The following is a 15,215-nucleotide window of genomic DNA, read 5'->3' on the forward strand; positions in this document are numbered from 1 at the left end:
CCTCCATTCTTGGCTGCTGTCTTGACCGAGCAAGGAGGAGGAAGATCGCTGCTGCTGCTGCCGGCGTTGTGTCGGACCAGGGGAGAAGGAGAAACCAGCTGCCATTTTTCTTTCCTCCAACCACAGAACCTTCCAAGCTGACTCAAAACCCCCGGACCCAAGCTTCTCTTCACCTTAACGTTTGCTGCTGGGTTGCTGCTGTGGGTGGTCTGACCGAGAGAAAAACAGAGTGCAAGGGGTGCCGACTGACCTCAGTGATTCTAGGAGCGAACTTAGGGAACTAGGCACTTCATTTAGCTAGTAAACAACCACCAAAGGTAACCCAAAAACTTCCGCTTCACCCCTTAGCCAAAATTTCAGATTTGTTGCAGCTTTTGGTTCTTGAAGTTTTAGCTTGTCTTGGTGAAACATGTTGGGTTGCTGATCCTCTAAGCTAATGATTGATGAAGCTAGAGGTGTTTTGTGTGCTATATGTATGTTTTGAGGTGGTTATATGTTGGGAAATTGTTTTTTAATGAAGCTGGGGTGCTGCCGAGAGAAGGGAAAATTTTCCAGATTTGTACCTGTTGATGTTTTGCAAATTTCGCTTAGTTAATGAACTGGATTGTTTATTTGGGGGCTAGACTAGTTAGTGGTGATTGTTAGGGACTTAAAGTATGAATTATAAGTTGGAAATGGTTGATCAAAATGAAGAGAAAAATTCTGCTCTGCTAAACCGAACCAGCAGGCCTGTTTTTCTTCCATCCTTTACCCGAATTTTTGAGCTGGATTTTGTGAAGTTATTGAGCTATTTAAATCATATATACGTTCACCTATATGTGTAGAGTAGTTTTGGTGAAAATGCAGCTTTGGTACAATGGGAAATTTCCTTGAAAAACCAAAGAGAAAAATGCCCCTTGAGCTGTCCGAAAAATTCTGGAAATTTCCAGATTTTTGGGCGAATTTGGGGTTTGGTTTTGACACGTTTTTGAACCATTTGAGCTGTAAATATGTTGACCTATATGTGAAGTATTGTTTGGGTAAAAATGTAGCCTTTCAGTAGTTGAAAAATCTTGGAGAAATGGAAGAGAAAATGGACTTCTTGTACCAAATGCACTTGGAAATTTTTCCAGCTTTGCATGAGACATGTTAAATGATTTTCACGTTAACATGAACCCAATTTGACTTGTGTTTAGTTAAGGGGTGTGTATAGCTCAATTTGGGACAAAAATCTAGTAGATTTTATGTTCAAAAAGTGGACCAAAATTTTATTCTTCACGACGCTACCCAAAACAGAAATTTTGTTTGAAATTAGAAATGATTTTTGACGTTTGGATTTCGTTTTGGTTAACTATGGACTAAATTGTCCCGAAAATGTTTTCTAGCATTAACCTTCGTTACTAGGTCCACTTCGAGTCAATAACCTTGAATTTTATTAGACCAAATGTCCTATTTCGAGAAATATGCCAAATTTGGAAATTTTCTTGAAAACTCAAGTTTTTGCCTTCATGAAAATCCTTGAACCAAGTTGGTCAATGGAATTTAGCAAACATAAGGAGTTTCTATTTTATAGAAATTTCAACGACTAGTTTTACTTGGTTTATATGATTTCCTCTTAAAGGAATTTCCCAAGATATTTTTGGGGAAAATTAGAGGGGAAAATTCTTCTAAATAGTCAAATGTGATTCTTCTCAACTTGTGACACCAAAGTGGTGTTAATTGCTTATATGACTCTAGAACTTGGTTATTGGAATATTTGACGAATTTAGCAAGTTTTTGGTTTTAAAGAAACCTTAAAATTTAATTTCACTCGAAATTGTGGATTTCACTTTGAGAAATCAATTAATGCTAGGTTGGGATTTTTGAGTGAAATTAAATGCTAGTTGACTCGAGTTAAATTCACCAACTCAAAAGTGGAAATTTATGTGAATTATTTGTATGATTTTAGGAGTTGGTGAAGAGCACAATCTCGATCAAAGTTTGCAATTCTAGACTCTTCACTTGAGACGAGTGTCTCTTGCATGAATCGTGTTTAACTGCTAGTTGAACTACTTGTTAAAAGTACTTGCTAGAGATATCATGAAATGTTATATGCTATGTGATTTCGTGAAATATCACAAGTACAAGTGTTGCAATGTCGATTGGAGCGGGGTCTCGTCGACTAAATAAACCAAACGGATGCACGTACCACGCTCTATTAGAGTGGGAGGTACCTCTCTGCCGTCTTGGTAAAAGTGCTTGCAAAATTCGTGTTGGAGTCGGGCCCGAAAATAAGGGGAAAGTCGTTGCTAGGAGACGTGTAGATTAGGAAAAATGTCTACATGGAGATTAGGTAGTGAAAGTTGACGGAGTGTCAACTACTATAAATTACCTGATCAAGCGCGAGGACTTTGGCTCCTGAGAGCCCTGTATCCTTTTCTTGTCATGTTACTTTGTTTTTCTAAATTGTTAATTGCTTACTTGTCCATTTGTACTTGTTAAATTGCCCTATGTGAATTGCATGTTTCGAGACACCACTAAGCTATTGGCTCATCCCTTCCAATTTGTTTTCCTTGACAGGTTCTGAAATGCATGAAGTCTTGGAGAACTAGAAAAGAAATGTTATATTTTGAATGCCCACTTTTGTAATCGTACTTTGGGAGATACTTTAATATCTTTTGGATGATTTTCTTGTGCCTTTGGGAAAATGTGAATCCTGTGGTGCTTCTGTGCCCTGAGTTAGGAAATTTAAATTGTAAATTAAGTAATTTAAACTCGATGCTTTCGTTGGTACTTGGAATTGTATTTTTGGGCTGTATAAGTTGAATTGTATGATTTATTTAAGTACTTAGCTTGCTCGAGGAGTAAGGTTTATTTTCAATTTATGTTTGGTGATATTAGTTGCTAGAGTGAGTGAGTCCTGGCGAAAGCTAGGCAGGCGACCCGCCAACCCTTTGGTTCGCCTTAGGGGGAAGTGGGGCCGTCACAAACCACAAACTCCTAAACAAGCACTCCATCCATACTACTAAAAATGTTTGGATATCTTAGAAAAGGAAGCAAAGAAGGAAAATCAAAAGTGGAGACCAGTACAACCATCAAAATGCCTGTACCAAAAGCCAAAAGAACCTCTTCAACAAATCTTCATGTTTAATAAAGAGGATTTTCCAAAACTAGAACCTTTTGTCAAAAATGGTTCTAGGCATGTTCCAAAAGTTCAGTACAGTTCTCCCGACAGGAGAAACAATCAGATCTAGTAGACTAACCTTTATTATTCGCAATGTTAATAACTAAAATAATCGTGTGGGTATTAATGACTACTAACTAGATGTGACCAAGTTATGCACTAGACTTAACCCTAATTATCAACAACAGTGAGCTTGACAATTGAAATTACTAAGTGGAAATTAGTGACAATATATAATTAGATTAATGCTGGATTTTTTCTGAGTGCCGAATAAATGAAGAAAGGGTAGTTCCTATACAATAGAAAATTTAATTTTTCAAGCCATAAATTGGCTTTTCATGCCTTAAAACATGATAAGCTAGCAGGTAGGAAAGTTAGAAATCACCAAAAATGTTCTTGCCTGTACATTAGAGGGAAAAATTGCAATTCAAGGGTGAAATTCGAAATTTCAAAACAATACTATATACTCCAAGTCGGGGATGAAGCCTTGCAAGTTTCATTTCTGGCCATTAAGGATTCAGTAGATGGTTCTCATGATGCCACACAACGAATCTACAATGTTTTGGCCATGGAAAATGAATATGAAAATGCTAGCAAAACTTCGAACCTTGTTTGGATGATCAAAATTAACTATTCTAGAATTTGCTAAAATAGCACCCAAATTTTTTAGCAATTATGGGACCAAAATTCATTTTCAATTTATACAAGATATTCCTATTCTTTTCAATGCATCTTTGGAGTGAATAATTTGCTTAGAAAACAGTCATTAGATTGTCTTAAAGCCCAGCCCTATGACCATATCAGACAATGGACTGAAACAGTAGGTAATCCAATATGGGGAACACCGGTCCCTATCAAGGTAGTTACTACCCAAACATCAAACAGAAAACTATTGTAACCGTAGGTAATCCAATATGGGGAACACCGGTCCCTATCAAGGTTGTTACTACCCAAACATCAAACAGAAAACTATTGTAACCCAACCATCTACACAAACAGCTACTGCAGAAACATCTTCCTCATCTAAACCTATGTTTTCAGACTCGGACCTGGTATTGACTAGATCGATCTCAAGGGTTCGGGGTCAATGGATTCAATCGGGTTCGATCGGGGTTGAACATGATGACGTCATAAATACTTTATTTATATATAATACAAATAATATATAAAAATTCATTTTATGTTGGTGGTTTACAATGTTATATACATATTTAATGAGTTTAGATTTAGTCCAAAAGAACTCTATTGAAAAAATTTTAAAAGTTATAGGTAAACAATATAATTTGGGAAATATAATGGGTTAATTTTATACTTTATTAAAACAATAAAGGGTCAAAATGAAATTATCTCAAAGTTTTAGGGCATTCAAGGTTAATAAATGCCAAACCTAATGCGCCCTTCTTGTTTCTTCTTTATGCAGCCGTCAACATAAAGCATTAGTCAATTCCTTGAACAAAATATACTCAAGCGGCTAAGAAAACCAAAAAGTACGAGCCTCTATCTTGGAGCCTTATTTCTTCTTCATTGTTTCTTCTGCTTTGTTCTCTTCTTATATCACACACACACATTAAAACTCTCTCTTGTCTTCATTGTTTTATTTTTCCTTTCTCTATCTTTTCTTCCTTTCTTTGTTCTTTTTTTTACTCCTATTTGAAATCAAATCTTTCAAAACCAATTTTCAAGGCTCTGTTTTCGCTGTTTTGTTTCTGGATTATTTTTTTTGGGTTATGCGAAGGCTCATGTTTTAATTCCACCAAAGCTTGATGGTTTCTAGTACCACAATCAAGCTCCCAAGGCTGACTAATGGAGGTGTTCTTTGATCAGGATGGACTCATGGATAGAAGAAGAAAATGGAAAAAAAAATCGGACTTCAACTAGTTTTGTCGATTCCGGGTCAAACCCGATCTAAACTCGAGTTTGACTGAGTTTTTAGCAGACAGTTTTTTAGGGAGATTCGGACCGAACAATTGGCTGGTTCTCGATTCGACCAGCCGGTTTGGTCTGAGTTTAAAAAACATAGGTCTAAACCCCTACCTAACAACTATATCGAAACTTTTGCTTACATGATTATTACACAAACTAAACTTGATTTTTGGCAATAATGATCCCTATTCAATAGCTGATGCACTACTACCTCCAAACTACAATTTTGTTCCTTTATTCTTGACCAAAATGCAAGAACATTACAAACAAGAGTTGACTGACTCTCAATCAGTCGCCATTAGACCTTTCATGAGGAGGAACGAATATGGTAGTACAGAAAACATTACCTATTCATGCACTCAAATTCTCAAAGTCATTAAACTTGCTGATTGGAATCATGCATACTTACATACAAACACACACACACACATACATTATGACAGCCCCACCTTCCCCTAAGGCGAACCAAAGGGGTTAGCGGACTGCCTGCCCAACTCTCGCCAGGACTAACGGTTCAGTTTGGAGCGATCTAATACGTTCCGGAACATACAAACGCGCGTAAACAAGTCAAAATGTCAAAATAAAAAAATGATACCGGAGTCGGCCATGAATAGTAACCGACACGTCAAAACCCAACCAAACATCAAGCAAATATTTACATGTTGAAATTAAGCATATACAACCCAAAGTGGCACACAAATGTATTCAAAAGTTGATACATGTACGGTTGTCAAATCAAAAGAGAAACGGACCCAGAAATACATTTAGGGTTTCAATCAATGAGCTATACAAAAGATATGTCCATCTAGCTCAAGTCGGCAACCAACTATCAAATCCAGTCCAAAAGGATTTATTTTCCTATAAGGAAAACAAAAGGGACAGAAAGGGGTGAGCTTGTGCTCAATGAGGTACCAGACATATAGCAGTAAAATCATGGCATTTCACATTTAACAAATCAGGTACACATGCCAGATGTAAAGTAAAGGAACCAATGATTCAAATAGGAAAGATACAGGTGGCTCTCAGGAGCCAAATTCCCATTTGTTTCACCGAAACTTGATCGAAATAACAGTTGACACTCCGTCAACGTTACAGAAGTAACCAATCCCGTAGACTCCACTTTCTTCGACTCCTTCCACCTCACATACCTCCACCGGGTCCGAAATCCAATCAGATCAGAAATGGTAATACTCGAGTATACCGGAATCAAGGGTCTCAATACCCAAAGATCCCAAAACAAACTACCGTGGTTCGTTATCTAATCGACCAGGCCCTTGCCGGCCCGACTCGAGTAACTGGCCACAGGTGTTGAGCTCAGAGGTCCCAGAAAGGTCGTTAGATACAAGCTTCCAAACGACGTCAGAACAGATACAGATGACAGATAACAGGTTCAGATTCGCACCAAAATTTGGCATATGAACAGACAAGAGAACGAGTGTGATAAAGTACACCCTCGTCTCAAACAGAATAAACAGATAGTACAGTCATTCAGATCACAGATTGCAAGTACAGAAATCAAGTTAAGTAACAAATAAGGGGACTGGTACACTCACCGGTGTCAGTACAGATACCTCAAAAGTTTTTGCCCAAAAGAGAGCTTTAATCACCAAGAAACCCTAAAATAATCAAAGTAAAACAATTGAAGGTTCCACTTTCAAAAATCGAGTATACAGAATGCACATGTGAGGCTCGACTACCAGTCGTATGCCTCGCCAAATAATTACTAATGCAAGGGTGCAAAACATGATTTTTGGAAACGAAAAGGTAACATGAAGACCTAGGCTCAAACAACCCAAAAGCCCTTCATTTCTACCAAAAGGCAATTCAAACTTAAAGGAACCAAACGGCCTAGAAAATTGGACAGCATTTCCCCTAAATTTGCTTACTTTTCCAGCCGTCATGGCTTCATTATTTCCTCAAATCAGTCCCAACATCTCGTACAAAAATAATCTCATTTCCAAAAGCCGTTCACTAGGCTTAAAGTCATTCAAGTCATAAATCAATGCCAAATACTACCGAAATAGGGTTCCATAAGCATACATAGGCATTAGAGGAAACCAGAAAAATCCGGAAATGGAGTTAGTGTTAACCCGGAAAAAAACAGTTTTTGACATCATTTTGCGGTTTTGGTACCAATGGCACTACGATTATCGGATGAAGGTGCAAGACAAACCGTTTCGAAGCTAAGAGATAGGGATACAATATTACAGAAGGTCACTCAGCCCAGTTTTGAGTGTAACCAGGTCAAAAATGCAATCTACTACACCAGAACCGCAAAACCAGATTCACAGAACGCATTCTAGTACAAACATCATAAATCAGCCTACCTAAGTCCAAATCCAGTAATTCCAAAGCCATACAAAAGCTAAGAAACAGGGCTACATTTCATCAGAAGACCTCAACAACCAATTCGGAAGCATTCCTAACTAAAATAACCAATTACAGAAGCAATTCCCAAATTCGGGTAAAACCAGGGCAGCAAGGGTAATTACATCTTTTCTCAACTTACGCTACTCCGATTGACCTGAAATTTTGGAGGAACCTCTAAAATAGCATTCTATACAACTTTCATGTTTTAACCCAAGGCCAATTCGGCCTCTAACTATGAGCTGCAAAACCGGGCAGAATGTAATTCAAAAAAACCCTACTTTCCATTTTTCTTTCTAAAACAGAAATTGCTTGCAATTAATCACTTTTTCCACCTTCTAGCTTCCTTAAATACCATTTCCAATCATCATACATAACCACATAATCATATTCATATGAAAACAGAAAAATCCCCAAAAATTATAAAACTTCATCAATTCAACCAAAAATCAAGATATAATCCATAAAAGTGCATCTTATACTACCACCAATCATGGTTTAAGCATCATTAGAGGGAGGAGAGGGGTCATTCTCAACTTACCTTAGCAACACAAGAGGGAGAGCAACTAATCACTTTAGCCTTCCAAACAACTCCACAAAACAACTCACTATCACTCCCTTAAGTGTTTCTATGGAGCAAAAACAAGATTCAATGGTTGATTTGGTAGATTGGAGCAAGATTGAAGCAAAACTTGGAGAGCTTTTCCCTTTCTTTTTTTCTTGAAGTGGACGGCCAAAGAGAAGAGGAAAATGGTGAAATTTTGGTAATTTTTGTGATTTATTTGGTCAAATGGAAAAAGGTGAATAGTGGTCTTCAAGTCCAACCAATCACTAAGTGACACTTGTCACTTTATTTAATGCAAGTCTATCATTTTGTTTCCTCTCACACCAATCCAAATTGCAACCTCTACTTATCTCTTAACACCCGGTAAATTAATTCCAGTATCCAAAACTTAACCTAGTTGGCCGAATTTTACCGAACTTTCCGCACTAGTGGGTCCCACGTCCGATATACATTCTTATTTCTCAAAAACTAACCGATACTAGAAAAATCATTTAAAACCTATATTTACCCATAAAATTTATTTTTTTAAAATTTTTGAATAAAGAAAATGTGGAAAAACATGCAATTAAAAGAAATTAAAACCTAGAAATTAAGAAAAGTACGGGTCCTCACATACATACATACATATATACATATACACTAATAATAGTTCACCTGCTTTATACATGATTATAATATCCTAAAATATATTATTCTTTAGATACTAAAAGACTTTTGTGAAATTTTGATCATCAACATTATAATGTAGTATTTTTATGTTATTTATTTTCTTTAACCAGTTACTTTTAAAAATTTTATTAAATGGAAAGAGACAAAAAGCGTTCGAATGTAGTTTATATGTCCCTTAAGATTAAATTTGGAACCATGAACCAAACATTTTTTTTGATTTATTACTTGAACTCTAACATATCAAACATTGATAATATCATGTTTTACCAAAATTGTTATGTATTTGTGATTTTATTCCATATAAACCATAATAGTTACAATTTTTATAAACGAAGAATATAATTAAGCTAAAAAAAATAAACATATAATGTAATTTGAATTCTTTGTATTCTTTTTGCTATTTTTGTCAATAATGGAGTATAAATGATCCACCACATAAAGTTTTTTTTTTGGCTTATACATTCTAATAATTGAAATTTCATAGATAGAGATAGTTGAATTTTTTCTATTTTTTTAGGAAATCCAATGCAAAGCAAAAGTAACAAGTCTACTTTTTTCATATGAACACAATACTTTTGGTTTCAATATGATTGTTTTTGCTGACTGTGGAATTGGAATGAGAATTCTGGCTAATTAACAATTTTAATATTAATTTTTAGTATATTGAAGTGTTTTATTTTTTAATTGCGAGTTTTTAATCCATAACTGCTACCATTATTGTCAATTATTGGAATGCGCTAAATCTGTCGAATTACAATTCTTAGCATAATGAAATTTACTTAACTTTAAAACTTTTCATTTCATAACTGCTACCATTATTCACTAATATTGCAATACAATAAATATATGTAATCATTAGAAAAATAAGGGTATTTTGGGCATCACAAAAAATAATTTGGATATCATTCTTTATTTTAAGTTTACTCTTATTATAATTCATATTTTCATTGGAGATGGCTTTTACATGGCTTGATGAATGGACTTGGTTTACTCAAACCAATACAAATGAAGTATTACTATTTGTTGCCAATAACAATGTCTTCCCTTGGATATCAGTGATTTGGATGTTGTCTTTGATCAAAAACTCGACGGGATTTTAATATATGTACAAGTTAAAAATCCGAAATACACCCGTTTCAATGCAAGTATACAGGTCAACTAGTAGTTTAGGATATATATCGGGTTGATCCCACGAGAAAGATTGAACAATTACCGGTACTACTAAAACTTCTCTATTATTTAGACTATCAATGAATTATAACAAATAAAACCTACTGAACTTATACAAGAAAATAACAAATGAAAACTCCTTACGTTATGGTATTTGTGAGGACTTGCCTTTTGGCTGAACTAGCCACTGCCCCTTGTTACCGATCGACTCGAGCCAGAAGCGGACTCGGTCGGGCGATATGGTGACCTGGGTGAACGTTTGGTATACTCGAGTATTACCTTGAAGTCTGGTGGAGCATGGCAAATGTCTGGGAAGGGGGTGAATGAAATGAACGAACGAACGAGGGTTTTACTTACAAAAATGCATTTTCAAGTGAATGGAGGAATAAGGGGAAATGTCAGGAGAACGAACGAACGAACGAATGAACAAATGGCTCCTAGTGAGCCTGTATCCTTTTAATGTATGTGTTATTATCGCTTTCCATTGTAAATGTTACTTGAATTATTGAAATTCTATATTTAATGTTTTGGATGGATTGCTGCTTATGTGTTCGGAACCACACTGAGCTTTTAGCTCATCCCTTTAGTTTTGTTTTCCTTAACAGGGGAAGGCGAGCAAGGACGAGAGCTCTGTATAGACTAGCTTGGTCTAGTTCTTTTGTTTTGTAATGGTTCTCGCCCTAGTGCTTGGCACGGGCTGGTTGTATGGTGAATTGAGAACCTTTGTATCTTCGACGGTTGTACTTCCTTCTGAGATAACAATGTATATAATTTTGTTTTAAGTTTTGGATCCTTGTTTTGCTCTTTCTTGTGGTTTTATTTCTGAGTTGCTTGAGTGAATGACTGAGTCCCGGCGAGAGCTGGGCAGGCGGTCCGCCGAACCCTTTGGTTCGCCTTAGGGGGAGGTGGGGCTGTCACAGTATTCCTAACCACTCATGCAAGTGCTATGTTTGGATCATTGAGTACTAATATCTAGGCTAGCTATGGTGTAATTTCTTTATGCATATGAATCCTATTTTCGTTGTGAATCAATTATATTCGTAACTAATCCATACCTATTCTCATGGTTATGAAATTAGCTACGAGTTCATTTCTTCAATGAAATTACATGAAATGAATTACTAAAACCACATAGGTGCACCTCTACTCTCGTGAGTGTACTCCCTATGTTTAGTACTTTTTGATCCAGTGTTAAATCTCAATTTTTATTGGAGAAACAACACCTTAGATAATCACAATTAATGGTACCAGATTAATTACGATTTAAAGAGCTAAAATGCTAAATAACTTGCTTAAATCATAGCAATCAAATAGCCAAAGAATAAACACTAACAATCATACAAAATTCAACCAAACTAAAGGCTTAAACTTTTAAAGACACATAATAAACACAAAATTCAGAACTTGAATATTAACCATATTTAAGAATCCAATACAAAAGATAAAGAGTTGGAGAAGAGATAACCCATGTCACTTGAGCTTTAACTCCTCCTTCTTCATCTTCATCTTCATCATAATCTAGCTACTATACAAGAAGGATGATTTGTAAGAATTGATTTCCAGTTTTCATGCTAAAATTGTCCTGTTTCTGACCGTGTCTGTTAGTCCATGTTAGAGGCCGAATCAGCCTCAGGTCAAAACATAAAAGTTGTAGGAAATGATATTTTACAACTTTCTGAAAAATTTTAGCTCAATAGGAGCATTGTAACATGTGAAATGACTGAAATACCCTTGACTGTCCATAAGCCCTGTTTTGCGGACAGTTTTCTGTTTTCGTGGAGATTTCCATTTTTGACCCTGAAAAAGCATGATTTGGATTTTGTGGTCTTCATAAGGAATGTAGGTATATGTCTTGGCTTCGAAACGCCATATGATTCGTTTCAATCCGATAAGTGTAACTTCAGTTGTGGTTGTTATGCTGAAAGGTGTTTTATAGCCTATAATTTGTATGTGAAATTGTGGTTGTTTTGGAATGTGATTTGGTGTTTGATTGTAGGATGGAAATTGAAGAAATTAAGGGGAAATGCTGTCCATTTATTTTCTTGAAGTTTGAATAAGTAAAAGTGAGATTTGAAATGTGATTTGGGGATGCGTTGGACTTACTTGTCTTAGACTTACTGAGGTCCACTTTAGTGGTGTTATTTGAGCTAGATTCCATTTGAACTTGTACTTTTCCGCATGGTGAATGTGACAACCGTTTTAAACATGATACTTAGATACAAATGTCAAGTTTTGAAGTTCAAATGTTTACTCATTTTCTTTCCGAATCAAAGAAGAGTTGTATAGGGTTTCTCGGTCACAAAACCTAATTTTCTCAAGCGAGGCTTTAGGTGTGAATTTAGGGTTTGTTTATTTTCTTTTTCATATGATTTTACTCAAAACACTTATTATACGTTATTTCTTTGCATATGTGTTAGTTTTGAGCCAAACAAAAAGCTTTGCAAAAATTTGAAACAAATGCTTTTTCATATCTAGCCGTGTATCTGGCCAAGTCCTAGCCGGATTGACAGGGGAACAAGAAAAAATTGGGATTGCTCACTGCCTTGAATCCGACCGAGAATCCTGCCAAGTTCTGGCCGGATTGTGACGTGACACTGTTCATTTGTTTTCCGCGGGAATTTTCTAAAATTTTTTTTTGAGTATAGTTTTGTGGTTGGTTTGGGGAAACTCTTAGTTACTCATGTTCTTTGGTTTAAATGTACTCTTTTCACTTTAAAACTCATATTTATATAGTGTACTAGTACGTATTCGAATTTTCTTTGAATCACTTAAATCTTTGATGGTTGAAGCATAATGGGTCTTTTTGGTTATTATTAGGGTTCCTCGGTGATTGAGGGTATTACCTGGAGGGTTACGTTGGATGTTATTTTGTGTAAATAGGTGAGTGTTCTTTGTTTGTTATGTTTCCGTTAACTATATGATTTGTTGTGGATATTTGATTAAATGATCAATGTTTGTTAAAAATGAATTTTACTAGGCGAGTGTGTACTTTATCGCACTCGACCTAAATGAAATGCGAAATTTTTAATGTTTAAGTGATTAAATGTTAGTTGCGCATGAATGTAAGCCTTTTGGCTGAATTGGGCCTTTGCCCTTCGTTGCCGGTAGACTCGAGCCAGAAGTGGACTCGGTCGGCCGATTTGGTGACCTTGGGTGAAAGTTTGGTATACTCGAATATTACCACATTGTCGGGTGGAGTCTAGCCAATGTCCAGAAGGGGGAAAGATGAAAAGAATGAACGAGTGACAATGTCAATGGCGGGGTTTTCACTTACAAAATGCATTTTAAAATTATCGGAGGAATAAGGAAATGAAAGGTGAATGAAAGAACGAAAGGCTCCATATGAGAATGTATCCTTTTAATGAATGTGTTATCATTGTTTTATATTGTTAATGTTTCCTAGATTACGTGTTATTACATGACTAATGTTCTTGTTTAAATTGATTATGTGTCTGGAACCTCACTGGGCTTTTATCTCATTCCGTTAGTTTTGTTTTCCTTACAGGGGATACGAGCAATGGCGAGAGACCTGTATAGAATAGTATAGTCTAGTTTTTGAATTTTGAATTTTGTAATTTGTACTCGCTCTAGTGCTTGATTAGGGTTGGAAGTATTGGAACTTAAAACTTTTGTTATATTTGGGTTGTATTTTATTGCGAGAAAGAAATGAATGTAAGTATGCGTTTCAAGTTTGGGATTTGGTTTTGTTTTATTTTTCCTCGAGATTTTATCTTATTTTGTTTGAAGTGAATGAACGAGTCCTGGCGAGAGTTGGGCAGGCGGTCCGCCGAACCCTTTGGTTCGCCTTAGGGGAAAGTGGGGCTGTCACAGATGGTATCAGAGCTCCTATCGAGCTCGTGCCGGGAGAGGGTTCTCGGACTGTGGGGATTGGCTTGTTAAGTGTGGAACAAATGTCTATTGTTGGGGATCTTAGATATGTATATTGGGTAGAAATCTCAAAAGTGGTTGATTTCCTCTTGAGCGTAGCTAACTCGAGTGGGAAAATGATCATATTTTCGGATTCTTGTACCCGAACACCAAAGAGTGATACCTTTATGATAAGTCGATATCCCGAGTAATATGAGAGTAAGTTTGAATGGCAAAAATCAAGACACGGGGAATGCGAATAGTCTGGATTTAGGATATATTGAAGATATTGGGGACCCTGATTACTCACGCGTATGTACTTGGTTGTACTTCGTCATGTTTTGATTAAGTATAGTGCCTGAACAATACATAGGGTTAATGTCTCATAGGATGTGTGAATTGCTATGATATGTATATAAAGAAAGTGTGTTATTTTCAATGAATTTATTAATTTTCATTTTATGATTTGAAAATGCTTTTATTGAACCTTATAACTATTTTATTTTGCTTATATTTATTTACGAATAAATATATGAATTTACGAATAAATGTATGAATTTCGAGGACGAAATTCTTTTAAGGATGGGAGATTGTGCTACCCAGAATTTTAGGACAATGTTTTTCCCTCGTTCTTTTAAAATTTCGATTTATTTCTTTTGTTTTAAAAACATTATTTTTTTTATTGGACACTTTAAATTTAAATCAAAACCCTAGTTTTACTTGTGACTAAAAGGTTATTATGTAATTGAGTTTATGTATGACAATGCATATTTTATTATAGGTAATTATTATGGTTGGCTGGTTAGTAGATTAATGAAATGTAATTAAGCTTGTGAATTTCATTAAGTTAGTGATCGATGGAGTTAATTGTAAAGATTAAAAGAAGTTGGGGTCATAGTGTGAGGACTAGCAAAGTAAGATTATTAGTAACATCAAAACTTCTAGGATCTTCCTAAGTTTAAATTTGATTGGTGGAGAAAAAGTCTAAGTTGACTATTGGCTTAAATATCTTCTATTGTTAGTAAATAAAAAACAAAGCCAAAAATTAAGAGGAAAAGAGAGAGAGGGCCGAGAGCTCTATGGGAGGTTCAAGAGGAAAAGTTTCAACTTTGGTTTCTTGATTTCTTGCTCAATCTTGCAATCTAACCGATAGCTTCACCAAATAATCCATAGAAATTGCTTAGGAAGGTGGATTGCTATCTTGGAGTGGAGTGTTTTGGTGGTTCAAGCTTCCTAGGGGTTGTTGTGCTTCTCTAATGCTAGGTAAGGTTGGTATTAGTTCATGTTTGTGTTCTTTATTGGTTTACAAGTGAAAGTTATGGCTTGTTTAGGTAGATTTCATGATTTTAGTAGTGGTTATAGTAAATTCCAGCCTTCTAGTGTAATTTTCAGCTTTGGTTGGTGAAATGGATGGTTGTTCTTGGAGTTCATGTCATGGTAATGCTTATTCTTAGTGTATGGAAGTGAATTCATGGTTAAAAATTGTTGGGTTTGTAGCATATAAAATTTCGG

The sequence above is a fragment of the Coffea arabica genome, chromosome 2e, assembly GCF_036785885.1.
Source record: "Coffea arabica cultivar ET-39 chromosome 2e, Coffea Arabica ET-39 HiFi, whole genome shotgun sequence".
Taxonomy (NCBI): Eukaryota; Viridiplantae; Streptophyta; class Magnoliopsida; order Gentianales; family Rubiaceae; genus Coffea; species Coffea arabica.